The sequence below is a fragment of the Gallus gallus genome, chromosome 5, assembly GCF_016699485.2.
Source record: "Gallus gallus isolate bGalGal1 chromosome 5, bGalGal1.mat.broiler.GRCg7b, whole genome shotgun sequence".
Classification (NCBI taxonomy): domain Eukaryota; kingdom Metazoa; phylum Chordata; class Aves; order Galliformes; family Phasianidae; genus Gallus; species Gallus gallus.
Genome location: NC_052536.1, coordinates 31,354,218 through 31,369,021, shown reverse-complemented (window position 1 = coordinate 31,369,021; position 14,804 = coordinate 31,354,218). Strand labels below are relative to the sequence as shown.

The 14,804-nt window shown below is 35.0% G+C and overlaps 1 protein-coding gene across 7 annotated transcripts in view; it reads right to left on the bottom strand.

Annotated features, from left to right (window-relative positions):
• DPH6 (diphthamine biosynthesis 6) overlaps positions 1–4,808 on the bottom strand; it is a 293,683-nt gene extending 288,875 nt beyond the window's left edge. For all 7 annotated transcript variants that reach the window (XM_046941744.1, XM_046941743.1, XM_046941742.1 and 4 more), the window contains exon 1: positions 4,675–4,808. The gene's annotated coding sequence lies outside the window, so the exon portion shown is untranslated. The remainder of the gene's footprint in view (positions 1–4,674) is intronic.
• Positions 4,809–14,804: the final 9,996 nt, after the last annotated feature.

Genomic DNA, 14,804 nt, shown 5'->3' with positions numbered 1-14,804 from the left:
AGATTTAGCATACTGATCCATAGCTGAAGTTTGGTTTGCAACTATTAAACAACGGAGTATTTCACTTTTCTTTTTTTTAGGAATAAATGAAGAATTTTCAGTGAGAACTGTGATTGATAGCTACCATTACTATCTGCAGAATATTAACATTAAGATGACATTAGAAATCATTGCTAATTGTCAATGTTTTATATTGAAAATACAGCCAATATTAATTACAGCAGACAAACAGTATGTGTAATGTAGAACACTCATGCAGCATTTAATGAATGAAACCTGGAGAGATTTCAATCAGATGCCAAACATTTTGCATGGATATAAAATATTCCTTATTAAAGGATATGAAAGAATCAACATCAATCAGATCATCCTAGGCTGATATAATTTAAATGATCAAAATGTTAAAAATTATGAAGTTTACCATATTCTGACAAGCCACTGAAAAAGCACTGTAATAATAACATTATTGACTACTTACTAGTTCCCATATGCAAAAAGCTTCTCTTTATTTATGCTTTATAGAAAAAAAGAAAATACAAAACCCGTTATTTGAAATATTTCACTGAATCAGAATGACACAGCTAGAACTTCTGATAATATCAGGTATAAAAAAAATCAAATTACGTTATTTTATTATCAATACGTGTAAATATAATAAAATTTCTATCCTGATAATCCAGATAGATTAAAAGGCATTTAAAAAGTAGTCATGAGAGGATTTTTCACACATGGTTATGTACCCCTCAAAAAACTTAGTTAAATGCTAAATAATAAATAGAAGGAACAATTGGACTAAGAAAGCTTAAAGATTCAGCTCCTTGATATACTTGGCTTAGATGCAGAACATGGAATTGATTACATTGTGTATTTATGCTAACTTTAATACAGTAAATTCTACATAGCTCTTTTTTAGACTGTTCATGTTCCATATATGTAAGAACTGCTCACATTCTATCCCTGCATCTGACACAAGACATAAATCCCCTTAGATAATGAAGGATTAATAAAGATTAAATATCCAACATAAAGAGCACCCCTATAGGTTATGAGGATACCCAGTTCTATTGGAATAGCACCTTAAAGGTGAAAGTCACTCTTAACAGAGAACATACCGTGTAATTCAGTAGTGTTTCAACACTACTGGAATGGTCTTGATTATATAGAAATAGAACCTAATATAGACAGTATAACAAAACTCAAGTGTCTCAGACTCCATGAGTCTTACAGTATGAGTGCTATCAGATATGCTCCCAGACATTCATAAGATTTCCTCCCTGCTGCATAATTATTTGCAAATGACAGAATTATCTGATTGCAGATATCTGTGCAATTATTATCAGTGAAATAAAGGACTCTGTTTTCAAGAAATTCAATCACTTTAAGAAGTTTGCCACTAAGTGGAGGAAGGATTATCCTCATAAATTCGTAACACCTGTGTGGTCAAATTTCTGTCCCATTCCTGCCCTCTGAGGAAGAAATAGCAACATCAGAGAAAAGCTTGTAGAACCTGATGACTCCGTATAACCATTGGATGTTCTCATTCAAAGAAAGATTGCGAGGTAAACGTGGTACTTGAAATGTAGTAGATAGTACTAGAGCATTTATTGTATTCTTGCTAGCTTTCCTTTCTTCAAAAAGGTGATGATGAGAGTCAGTGATGCCAACTTAGGCACTTTAACCAGCTATTTTGTAAATCCAAGTTCCTGGCAAGTTTTAATTTTGAATCTGCAGATAGGTTAGGAAAAACGGGCAGTTTTATTTCCTCTTCCAAATATTTAGGGGCTTCTTTTTCAGGATTTTTGTTGTATCCACTCAAAGAAGAGCACCTGTGTCAACAGCTTACAGGCTGGTTCGGCCCAACTCCATGACTATGCCAGGAATTTTATCTCCTCTCTGAACACAAAGTCCTCTGAGGGGAGAATGTGGGCAATGATCCTGCTACCTCTGTCACTATATGATGTTATGATGTGGAATACCAATAACCAAAAATCATAAAACTATGACAATCTGTTCTAAGGATTTCTAGCTCTTATTTCCTACATAAACAGTAATATGGCCTATTTAGGGATAGCTGATGACTCTGCACACCATGAGTTTGCACTGTATTGTTGGCTGCAATTAAAGCTGGTAGCTGCCAAAACTAGCTGTGTTTATGCTGAAGCATTTATTGATAGTCATTATATTTTTACACCATTTGCTGAGATTTTCAGTAGAAAAATGCAGGTCTATGTTTATACTATTACACTGACATTGACATTCAACTTCTTATAATGTCTTCACTTTTGAAACAGCTATCAATTACTAGATTAGCGTTACCATCTCCAACACTTCCTATGATTGCTAGCCAAATTCACACCTGGCTACATCTTATTACTATTACTTACAGTAGTCTTGGTACCTGTCATCTTCGTAGAGAAAAATGTGCCTGCTCCAACAGATTATTTTACAAGAACCTATATACTTCCAAATTTTTTGATGATTATTTCATGTAATTTGCTACATTTTTCATTCTCTCAGTGAAATCACTACAATTAATTATTATGTCAATTAGCACCACAGCTTGTTGCATCATCTCTTTTGAGGTAGTTCCTGTTATCAACAAATATGCAGTTGTCATCTGCAGCTCATTAGATTAGATCCCTTTAAGATCAAAGAGGTTGTTTCGTTTTCGTGTTAACAGAGATTTTATGAAAAGCTTTTGTAAAATGTTATTTATAATAACAGTATGACTCTGGGATGTATAGAGTAGAGAAATAAGTATAGAGCTTTTCTGCTGTTAAACTATACAGAAGTACAACAAAAGATTTCCCCTTAATGGTCACTATCATATATCCTCAGTAATTTATTTTAAATAAAGTATTTTTCTTGGTGTAGATGCACTATAGGCTACTATCTGAGTTATTGCAGTTACTTCACAGTAACTTCAATAAAAAGGGAGTAAATGGAAATCCTTAGGACACCTAGAGTTTCTTTTATGGTTCTTTACCTGAAGTATTTTGTGTATTTTAAACATTCTACAGCAATTGTATTTGGAAGTTGATTTTGACCAGCACCAGTGAAGCAGTAGTTCTCTTTCTGGACTTGTATCCCATTGTTTATATTTGAGGGTTTATATTTGAAGATGATTCCAGACATTATACAACCATAAACTTATTTGTATTCAAAAAAAAAAGAAAAAAAAAGTCACCTGATCTTAGTTGCGTCTACATTTATTCTTCCAAAACACTGGAAATCCAGGGCAAATATGACTTGTAGACATCCATTTAATGAGGAATGTTCATCATTTTCAGGACTGTATCTCACAAGACTTACTCAGTAGCTTCAATTCACTTAAAGAGTAGAAATAATCATTCTGTCATGTCCTGCAGCTATTTTATTGTTTTGCCAAACGCTTAGTCACAGCAGAAGCCCCTCTATAACTTTTACTTCATAGGAATTCTTCATGTGACAGTTCTAATTTTAGCAATATCAAATTATCTCCAATTTGTTTTGTTTGATTTCCCTCTCTTGAATGGCTCTGTGCTTCAGACAGCTCAATTTCTGTATGTTAACCCACAGCAGGAGGGCAGACGTCACAGGGTGACTTTACTACCTGTACTTTTTCCTCTCTGATAGAACTAGTTCACATGCCAGTTTTAAATAGCCTCCCCAAAATGTGTAATAACTACCACCCACTGAGATCTAAGTCAGCCCTTGCTCACTTGGAGCTTGGCCAAAACAGCACTGCTGTGATGCAGAGCGTGTCACACTGCTGCTCCCTCTGATGCGGAAATTGAACTTTAACAGTCAGCAAATCTCCTTAATTTGAGCCTCTCCACTGCGGAATATTGGTGGAATTTTCACTTACAACTCCAACAGACAGCAAAAACAGCAGAAAGCCTCTTTCTGGTTTACTATCAAATTCTTTTTTAAACTTCCAAAGGTGCATAAAGTCAAGGCTGCAGAGTAGTAGATGGAAGCAGCAATAACACAAACAATCAGTTTGCTCAGGAAGAAAATGCATCCACCATCAGTTCTTTTTCAATGAACAGACAGCATCATAAGTAGCCACTCTGACTTCTTAAGCATCTAATTTGCTAATCTGTACTTCTGAAACACTTATCATTATAGCTTTGTGAAAGACAAGAATCTTCCTAAGATTTATGCTAATATATTGCTCACATTTAATATTTATGGTTGCTTAAATTGCTTAGATTTAACCAGATGCAGTATGTTCTCACTGCATATTATACTGCAGCAAGGATGCACATCACATTTATGCACACTCAAATGTGCATATTTATCTTAGATTAAATATGGGTAATATTTGGACATGATCTTGTCATAGAGTTCTAACGAGCTTCACATTTTGCAGTAAACCTGATTATAAACAAAATGAGGTGAGGTGTGATAAAAAGTAGATGAAGAAGCCCAGGGATAGATTAGGTGAGAGTTGGCAAGTTGGCAGTCATGATGTTATTGCTGCTAGTTTACAGGTTTGGTGGGACATACAATATGTGATGAATACTGATGGAAGCAAACAGAAAACTGATTCATCAACTTCTCTCTTACTATAATTTCCTTCAAAGCTAACTCTTCCCCCTTTCCAATAGAAACATGACTCAAGAAGAAACAACAACTATAATTTATGAAATGGAGAAGAAATGGCTTATTTACAAGTGGTTTGAAACTTACAGCTTGCCACAGAAGACATGGTGACTGCTGCACAGCTTTGGAGACCCTTTGCTTCACCAAAATCAGCAAGGCTGTATGTAAGTGCACCATTCTGATCACAGTAGCGCTCACATGGGTTGATCTGCTTCAAATAGGCAGAAGTGTGTAGGCAGATGCCCACAAATGAGAGATCTAACTGCAGAGCAAAAGCCTCCTTTTATTTCTCTCTCTCTCTTTTTTTTTTTCCTCCTGTAAAGTAGACAGAATCTCAGTAGAAGTAGTATTCAGAAATGCTTGGCATAATTCCAGAAGCAATTGAGTACTCCTGGGAAAGTATTAGAACAGATTTTAAATAACAGTTGCAAAGTTCTTAAGTGAGGTTACCTTCTGAAATTACCTTGCAGTACTTGCCATAAGCATTGCTGCTACCTGGCTACGGTTACTCTGATTGGTGTTTGATAAAACACCAGAAAAATAAGATTGCCTGGCTAAAATAAATGGGTTTGCGCTACTCCATACTGGAGGAATGATTAATAAAGCAGCGATTTGCTGAGATGGCATGCGGACAGCTTGTGCCACTGCTGTAATCACAAACATGATGCAGCATCCACCTAGCACTGGCAGAGAATTACTTTGCTATTGTTGTACCCTAAAGGAAAACAAAACTTCAGATATTCAGGACCTAATACTTGTTACTGTGAAGAAAGTGGTGATTTCTGAGTCAACAGCAAGCCACTCAGGAGACCAACCAGCAAACAGCTAGTAAAATCTTCATTTCATCCTTGCCTTTGCCCCTGCTTTTGGCTATGTCACATAATGACATGTAAGGCTTGAGTTCGCTTATCCACATAACAATCAGTGTACTTTTCTTTTTAATTTCATTCATCAAATTGAACAATGAAAGTAATCTTTTACAACTTCTAACTTACCTTGTTTTTATCCCTGATATCATAGAAATTCCCCAGATGCATTTTGTTCAAAACCAATGAGAGTTTCATTTAATTTTATATATTTTTTCTTAAATTTCAATTTTTGAAAACAGTCCCACACACAGTTTTTCGTAACATACAGTTTTCAATGCAAGCAATTATATAAACCGAGCTTGAATCCAGAAGCAGTGTCAATCCACCTGAATCTACATTTCCAGTGATTAAAATATTTGACTGGAAAGCTTTGAGCAACTCCAGTGATACTTCTTACCTAGTTCACAGAGTTCTGAGGAGCTTAAGATTTGTGAAAGCACCCTGAGAGTTTCTTATTACATTTGCTAGATAAATGTAAAGATTTTTTAATAAGCATGTAAAAAAATCTCCTATATTCCTGAAGCTTTCCCATGGCCTACTCCAGAGTATGAAAATTTCATTCTTATGCCAAAATGGAAACACTCTGTGAGAAGTCTATTTTTATCCTAAGTTTTGACCTAATGTGATGTGACACAAGAGTCTTGCTTACCAAGAACAGCGTCATGTCAACGTTACTGCCTTATGGCTTACTGAAATACCTCAGGAAAATTAATCTATTCAATGAAACACTCAATGCAAAGTTTGAAATTATATTGTTTATATATCTGTAGATAAGCAATTTTTGTTGGGATAAGTATTTCCACCATTACTTTTTCACACACCTTTCTAAAAATGAATTTGTGCTGTTTTTACTCAGCTTTTACTGTCAAAAACAGCTTTCATCACCAGAGTGGGGCCCTCCGTTCAGCATTTTTAGAGCAGTCAGGGGTGAGTGTATGAAAGCCCTATGCCAACATTAATAAATAGCCATTTACCTCTGCTGTAGTATCCATTGCTCCCTGTGCAGCAACAGATCATAGACTGATAGTAAATCAGATGCAGTATGTTTTCCTAATTTTAGTTTTGGGCTAATCTATCTAATAGTAAAAACATCTGGTCTAGTTTTTCTTTTAGTTTGATCTATACACCAGGAACCTCCTCTCCAAGGGACCAGCGGAGACACAGAAGGTCAGGTTCCGTACCTTGGTAGAATTAATGGAAGATGTATGTGAATAATAAAAGATGGCTTTGTATTTATATCATTTTTATAGGTGAAACATTAATAATAAAATCATAACGGTACAATAGATTTAAGCAATAAATTCCAGATTAGTGAAAGACATTGTCTGAAATAATTAAGATAAAAAGAATCTGGAAATGTGATAGCAAAATTATTTTGGGATACTCACTAGAAGAATTTCATCAGAGACTGGATACATCCAGCGGTCATGTACAAACAAAAACATCTACCAAAAAAAAAAAATTAGCAACTGTGAAAATTTTTCTTGATAGATTCTTAGAAGGTCATGAGACTGACTTAGTAACACGTAGAAACCCAAATCTAGTCCTAGGAGGAAAAGATAGTAAGTGGAAGACATTTAATTTATATTCATTTCATTTCTATTCATCTTTTCATTTCTGTTCTCACTTGAATTTTATAGTACTTCAATGTTGATTTTTTTGGAAGCATATTTCAACATTTTGGAGAACTTTAATCAACTTGGTAGAAATTATATTTTTTAATTTTCTGGCTCTTTCTCCACTGTCAAAACAATTAACACTTTGTTTCCTTTGTTTTATAAATCTGAGAGAATTTTGAAGTCCTCCTGATGCAGCATGAAAGAATATAATGTAAAATTCTAGTAGCCTGAGGGGTCAGAAAAAGCCTTTCCCAAACCAACAGTATGTTAGGGGACTCTGCTCCCTAAAGGACTGTTACTGTTCATGGAATGTTACTGTTCATGCATTCCTGAGTTGAAGTTCTTTTTTTTTTATTTGGCCTTAGCAAGAGTGCATAAACAGCAACATTCCTTTTGTCAACTGGAATTAATTATTTAAATAAACTATTGTTTCTTTCAACTATTACAGTCAATCCATAATGAGTCAGTCTTATAAAACAAACAAACAAAAACAACAACAAACAGTTGTTTGCTGTCTTTGTGAAGGTGAAACTAAAATTTTAAAAAGCAGGTTGCCAGCAAAAGATTCTTGTTGCCTTCTACTTCCACAGATTTTACTTATTTATTTATTTTGCCTTTACTGTACTTCTACGTTGACAGGAAGAGATAATCACATTAGCTGCAGATAGAAAAAAAGATCTTTGCTTTGGTCAACTGTGTTTTAAAATAGAGTGTACTTTCGTTGTAGAAAACCTTATTAATCAAGGTTTGCTTCTGCCTAGTCTGACCTCAAGCTTGGAGTGTGGAATAAAACACCCTACTGAACTATGGTGGGAATTTCATTCAAATACAGTGGGCGTAATAGGGAAAGCTGTAGTACGGTGAAAGCTCTCTCATGACACAGAATAGTCTAGGCTAGGCATTAGACATCTGATCTATACCTGCCCAGAATCTGACCCTTGTTTTTTTTTTGCTAAAGTCACTGTTTTTTATTTTGTTGTGGTTAGAAATATAGTTCTGTCTTATTTCAATAAAAACCATTCCAGTGAAAGAGAATTTTTTTTTTTCCACTTTTATTTTCTAACATAGACATGGCCACAGGGAAGAATGTAAAGCATACACAATTTTGACGTTTTCTCTAATGTAACTTACACTACCATCTTTTTTGGTTACTATCTTGTTTATTTTTTAGTTCCCTAGAGTAGAGAGCATGCTTGTCTAATGTTAAGCTCTAGTTCTTACACAAAACTTTTACTAATTATCTAACTTTTCTGGGACACAGAAAACTCCAATTAGAGCCTGTTCCCAGAATGAGTATTTCCTGACACCTGAACATTAACAGTCAGTGAGCAACACATGGTTTCATCAAAGATGTGTCATAAAGGGCAACAGCCAGAATTTCCTGCAGTTACCAGAATACTTCCATGAGCAATATTGGTTCAGAGTTTTTAGATCTCCCTAGATCTTGAACTTGTCACAAAGGATAAGAGGTAACAACACACATGCTGCCTCCCTGTACAATTTAGGAGAAGCTATGACCTCTCCCCTAACAGCTGTTCTTACAACCTCAAGATGCTATAATGATGATTCAAGTGTTTTCACTTTGTTAGACTTGATGATGGAAGAAACATATCATACGTACAAGCACACTGACAACAATATATATTTTACTAATTACAGACAAAAGGAAACACTTGGTGTAATATTATAGCTTTACATGCACAAAATTCTGAAGTCTCAATAATCGTTCTCTAGTGCTCTAGCACATAGAATTTTCACCTACTTATGGACTTCTAGTTTTGTATACATGTAAATAATTTTCACATAGAACTTCTGGATCAGCACTTCTCCACTGGAGAAGTGATCATTCCCCCTTGTCCTATCATTATCCACACATGTAAACAGTCGCATCCCCTTCTGTTTATATACTCCCTTTGAATACTGGAAGGCCACAATGAGGTCTTCCTGGAAACTTCTCTTCTCCAAGCTAAATGTGCCCAGTTCCCTCAAACTTTCCTCATGGGAGGGGTGCTCCAGCCCTCTGATCATCTTAGTGGCTCTCCTCTGTACCCATTCCAAGAACTCCACGTCCTTCCTGTGCTGGGGGCCCCAGGCCTGGATGCAATACTTCAGATGGGGCCTCACAAGAGCTGGGAAGAGGGGGGCAATCATCTCCCTCGCCGTGCTGGCCAACCCTTTTTTAATGCAGCCCAGAATACCATTGGCCTTCCGGGCTGCAAGTGCACGCTGCTGGCTCATGTCCAGCATCCTGTCCACCAGGACCCCCAAGTCCTTCTCCACAGGGCTGCTCTCAAGGAGTTCTTCTCCCAGTTTGTATAAGTATCTGGGATTGCCCCAGCCCAAGTGCAGCACCCTGCACTTGGCCTTGTGGAACTTCATTAGGTTCTCATGGGCCCCCTTCTCCAGACTGTCCAGGTCCTTCTGGATGGCTTCCCTTCCCTCCAATGTATCAACTCTACTGCTCAGCTTAGCGTGTCTTCTGCAAATTTGTCAAGAGCGTACTCAATGCTATCGTCTGCATCATTGACAAAGATGTTGAAGAGCACCTGTCCCAAGACTGACCCCTGAGGGACACTGCTTGTGACTGGCCTTCACCCTGACGCAGAACCACAAGGTTATTTGATAGATTACTTAAAGGTAGCTTGAGTCAGTCACGCCACAGCTCCCTGCTAGGCACGATAACAGTACCAAATAAAACAAGCATAATATATCACATTCAGCAGCTCCTGGCCTACAAAGGTGATTTTTCACATGGAAACAGATTCTGTTGGCATCCTTGCAAAGCAGTTTGACTAGTTTTTTTGCAAGTACTAGCTACAGAACACAACATATTAGACTATGGGGCTCTTGAATCTGATGAGAGACCAGTTTCTACTTCATTCTTTATAAGCTAGTCTGATTGAGAAAAATATCTCCTATAAGTAAACAAACCTGCAATCTACAATATCACTAGACCTTGTTATCCCTTCCTGCAGATTAACATCGGACCTGACTTTGAAACCAGAGACCTGTTATAACATGTTATTTTATTCCACAAACCTAAAATGCAGTTAATGAAAACTGTACATATTCCTATTTTACTTTACAGAAAATTAAATAGATGGCAAAAAATATCTAATTGCAAAAGGAGAATTTATGGTCTGCAAATGGTAGAAGAGCATATTGGTTATCTCACCACAGATTCTGGAAAAGAAATCTGATTCTCAAAAGCGACTATTTGTTGCTTTACAGAGTATGTAAGAGATGTTACACATAATTATATGAGAATTAGTTGAAAAATATAGGATTGGGTCATGCTGAACAAAAAGCTTTCTGTCACATTCATGTATTCTCAAATAGTCTTACACAGCTTAGCAGAGAGAGGAAAACTCATTTTTACTTTACAGATTTATACACTGATTGTCTAGTGTAGACTCCTGGTGCCAGTAAATAGGTAGACATTCTATCAATCTTGTACAAACACATGAATTCCTGAAAATTCAAAACTATTGCACATAGAATAACTGACAAAATGTAAAAATGCTAATTTTCAATGTAGAATTTTGAAAGTGGAAAGATGCCACAAAATAGGAACAATAACAAATAAACCACTGAGCTCCCCTAAGGAAAGATTTTGAAAGTCAGAAAATTTCCAGTACGCCTTGAGATAACAAGGAATTCATCCAAATCACATTGATAAGAAAAATGTAAGGTAAAATTAAAATAAATAAATAAATATTTCAAGTTTAAGCCTTATTTTCTTAACTTTGTTTCCTTGAATACTCACCCGCATCCTACTTGCTTTTCTTCTCTCAGCTTGGCCCAAAAGGAGAGGGAAGATAATCATTCTTCAGAAGTTTCACTGCAAAAACAATTAAGTAATTCTGGGGGAAAATCCATTTTATCATGATTTCCATTTCATTATGGTATAATCAAACCTTCAGTACAGTGTCTTAACAGAAGTTCTCAAATGCTATTTTTCTGTTCCTAACCTAACTTCCAAAGTTATTTCACTTTGGAGATATTAAAAATTCTTTCATTTTTCTAAGTCTTAAGATCTTGCTTTTACCTCTGCCCATAGTAGGAAAGTTAGAACTAGATGACCTTTAAGGTTCTTTCCAACCCAAACCATCCCATTATGTTATTCTACAATTCTATAAATAAAAGGAAAGAAATAATATTGATGCTTAGAAAATTTCACCTGGGAGTATATTCCTGTCTGAAGAACTCCACATTCCACCTGGAAGGAAGACATTTAAATCTCTTTTTATTTTCTGTGATCAGTGTGTTATGACTCTAGAGTATTAATGGCCTTTGTCATTTGTAAAGTAACTGGTCTCTAAAAAAAAAATCAATAATTATGCTCAGCTGCTAGTCATTAAAATCAATCAGTACTACTCTTGTGACAGACATCACATACAACAGTAAATACCAAGTAAGCTGTCACCTGATATTCACTATGTTCTACCTTTCAGAAGATACATTCTTTCTGAACCCCTTACCTGCAGGAGTATTATTATAATTATTTTATTTCCCAATGGAATCAGGGTATCTTTAGCAGGAATAAGTGACTGCCCTCTGTCCTGAGAGAGAAGAAGTACAGCCCAGTGCAAGACAAGTGGTCTGTAATCACTGAAGTTTTAAAGCATAATATCATGAAGCAAAATACTACATTATGAAGAAATATTAAAGAAACACATCTGCATACTACTACAGATTGTTTAAATGTTAAATTAGCTAATATCTTGGTGCTTCAGTTTTGAAAATATGCAGGTCAGTAATGCTTAGGCATGACTTATTTATACTGAGATTAAATTTGGAAAATGTCATAAATGCACATTCATGACTGTCTAATTAATGTGTATCTGAGACAAATGAGACAAACTTTGCTGCATTTATTTCAAGATAAATGCAAAAAAATTAAAATTATTTCAGAGGAATTGATTTTCAACTCATGCCCAGAGGAGCTCTTCATGGCTTACATGAGAAAGAAAAGAACAAAGATATTAAAATTAGCACATGTGGGAATATATCCTCTTGCTGCGACACAGGGAAATGCAAATGATAAACATATGAAAATGTGCATATCTGGAAGACAGGAGAAAGTGATAGAGCTATTACTCTTAATTAGGAACATGCAGCAGGTGGGATGATCAAGATGCCAAAGACAGTCTGGCAAAACTTTGTGTAGAGAGAGCTCTGTTTAGACTTCTCTACTTCTTGTGTTAAATTAGCCTACTTTAGGATTTATGACTGAGTGAGGGTTATTTAGGATTCTTGCTTTATTCTGATCCTGGATAGACTTTTGTCCAGAAAATGAATTCCTCTACTGGACTGAATCAGATGCGTATTTCCAAACTGATGCTACACTGCTTTGAACACAGTCAAACCAAAGCAGGTTTTGTTGGAGGTCTGCATTTCAGGTTTTCTTCCCTCCCCTCCACCCCAAGTATGCTTCTCAAGGACTTGATGTTATGGAAGGATAGTTCTATATGATTCTTGTTATTTTTAGTTGCTGCCAATTCATTACTTAATGAAGATATCAGAGATAATTAAAAATGAAGTCACTCCCAATAGAAAAAATGTAGTTAATCTATTATTCATTATCTCTAACTCAACCATATGAGAGAATCTCCAGAAAATGATGCAGAATGACATTGTATTGGATTTTATTTAATATTTCAAGGTAGTATTTGGATCTCCTTTAATAACTCTTTGACTAGTATTTCTACATCTACATCACCTACAAAGCCAAAATACTTAACTGACTTTGCAGATTGATTGTAAAATCTGTATACTTTGCCCCCTGTATGAATCGGGACATCACTCCCATAGTAGCATATGAAGTCACTCACTTCTGTGATGAAGTATCATTCAGAAAGTTCCCATCATAGCTCACTGGTAGCTCCAAACTAAAAATAACTCATCTTACTGAACAACAATGAACATTGTATCTCAACAGATATTCAAATATTATAATATATATAATATATATATAATACATATAGATAATATAGCAAATATTCAACTGGAAATATTCAACAGCAAATCTCAGAGAAATCACTTCAGAAATTTTTACTAATCTGTCATTTTTTTGGTTTCACCAAAGGAAATTAACTTCCTTTGGTGAGCACTGCACTGTATTGTACTTTCCTGTAGGACTTATGCATTATTCTGCATAAATTCACTCCATGAACAAAGGATAATAAAACCAAACCCCTAAAAACCAAAAAAGTAAGATGTCATTCTACTTTGCTTCTGAGCCACTGAAAATTTGAATGAAAAGGAACTGTAAAAAATATATCTATTATATATGCCCTAAAATTATATGCATGAAAACTTACATTTTGTTTTATCTTATCAAGTTTATTATCTGCATTACTTTGTTTTTCCTATGACACTAAGCACTTTAATATATTATTTAATTTTCTCTGGTCTTGATGAATGGCTTAAGCTTCTTACAGTTTCCATTTGCTTTTCTGGTGTTTTTTTGTTTGTTTGTTGTTGCTCTATTGTTATTAATAAAATACTGTATTCTTCCTTCTTTGTTTGATTTACTCTCAATTTATAAGTTTACAATTAATTATTTTTTCCTCTGATGATAGCTTTAAAACCATGACAACTAATGTTGATAGTGGACTGCCCATTCTAATTAAAATCAATATACTGTTCTTAGAACAGTTATTCTACCTCCACCAGAAATATTAGATTGGCAGGTAAGGGTAGTTGAGAGTCTGAAATGAGAACAAACTCTGTAGTCTTCTATTTCCACATAAACTATACTTCCTACTTCTAAACCAAGGTTACTAATAAATTTACAACTCAAGATACATTTTGAAGAAGAAAAAAAATAAATTAACTGATTCAGAAAATGATTATGCAAAAGGCTTGCTCCACCTAAAGAAATCCTTGAATTCAGTGATCCTAGACCAGATTCTGACATATATCAACTATTATTTATATGGTATCACTTTAAGGTTATTCAGAATATATAGATTTATCCTACCAATATGAGGAAACTTTCCTTAGTTTTTTTTCTTACTCTATTATAGCAGATGGCCTCAAAAATTGTGGTTTACTAATTTAAGTGGGAACTGTGACACTTTTTGCTTGGTATATAAACATTGTAGCAGCATCTCTTCATATCTTCAGATTGCCTGTACTCAATTTACAAAATTATAGATAACACTGGTTTGACTACTCGGAAACTGTTTAAATAAATGACAATAAACAGGTGTTGAGTGAACACAGTCATCTAAACTAAAATGTTGATCATCTTCAAATTATATATTGGTTATCAAAATATATTAGCTACAGTAACTACAGGAAAATCAAGGGACCTCAAGACTTAACAGATCATTTATGCTAACAGTTTTCTAAAAAAATGAGCGTGCATATGGTCTTAAAGCTGCCCTGAACAACATTCTCCAGTGTGATATTTGTTAGCAAACACTAAAGGTTTTTTTAGTAAAGTAAAAGTTACTTTACACTTTTAAGACTACTATTCTTTGTTTTGTCTTTTTTTACTTAAAAAGAAGACTTTCTTACAAATTTTCTTTATTGATTGCAGTTATCAGAAGACACTGAGAAGATTTTCAAATTCTGATGCGTTTCTTTGAGTGTTTTAACTACTAAGTAATTGTACTGACTTATAAAAACCCTCTGGACTTTTCTGTAAATGAATGGTATGACAGCTGCTGAAATATTTGTTGAGTCCTGTGATCATTGGTATATTCGAGTTTACTTGCTT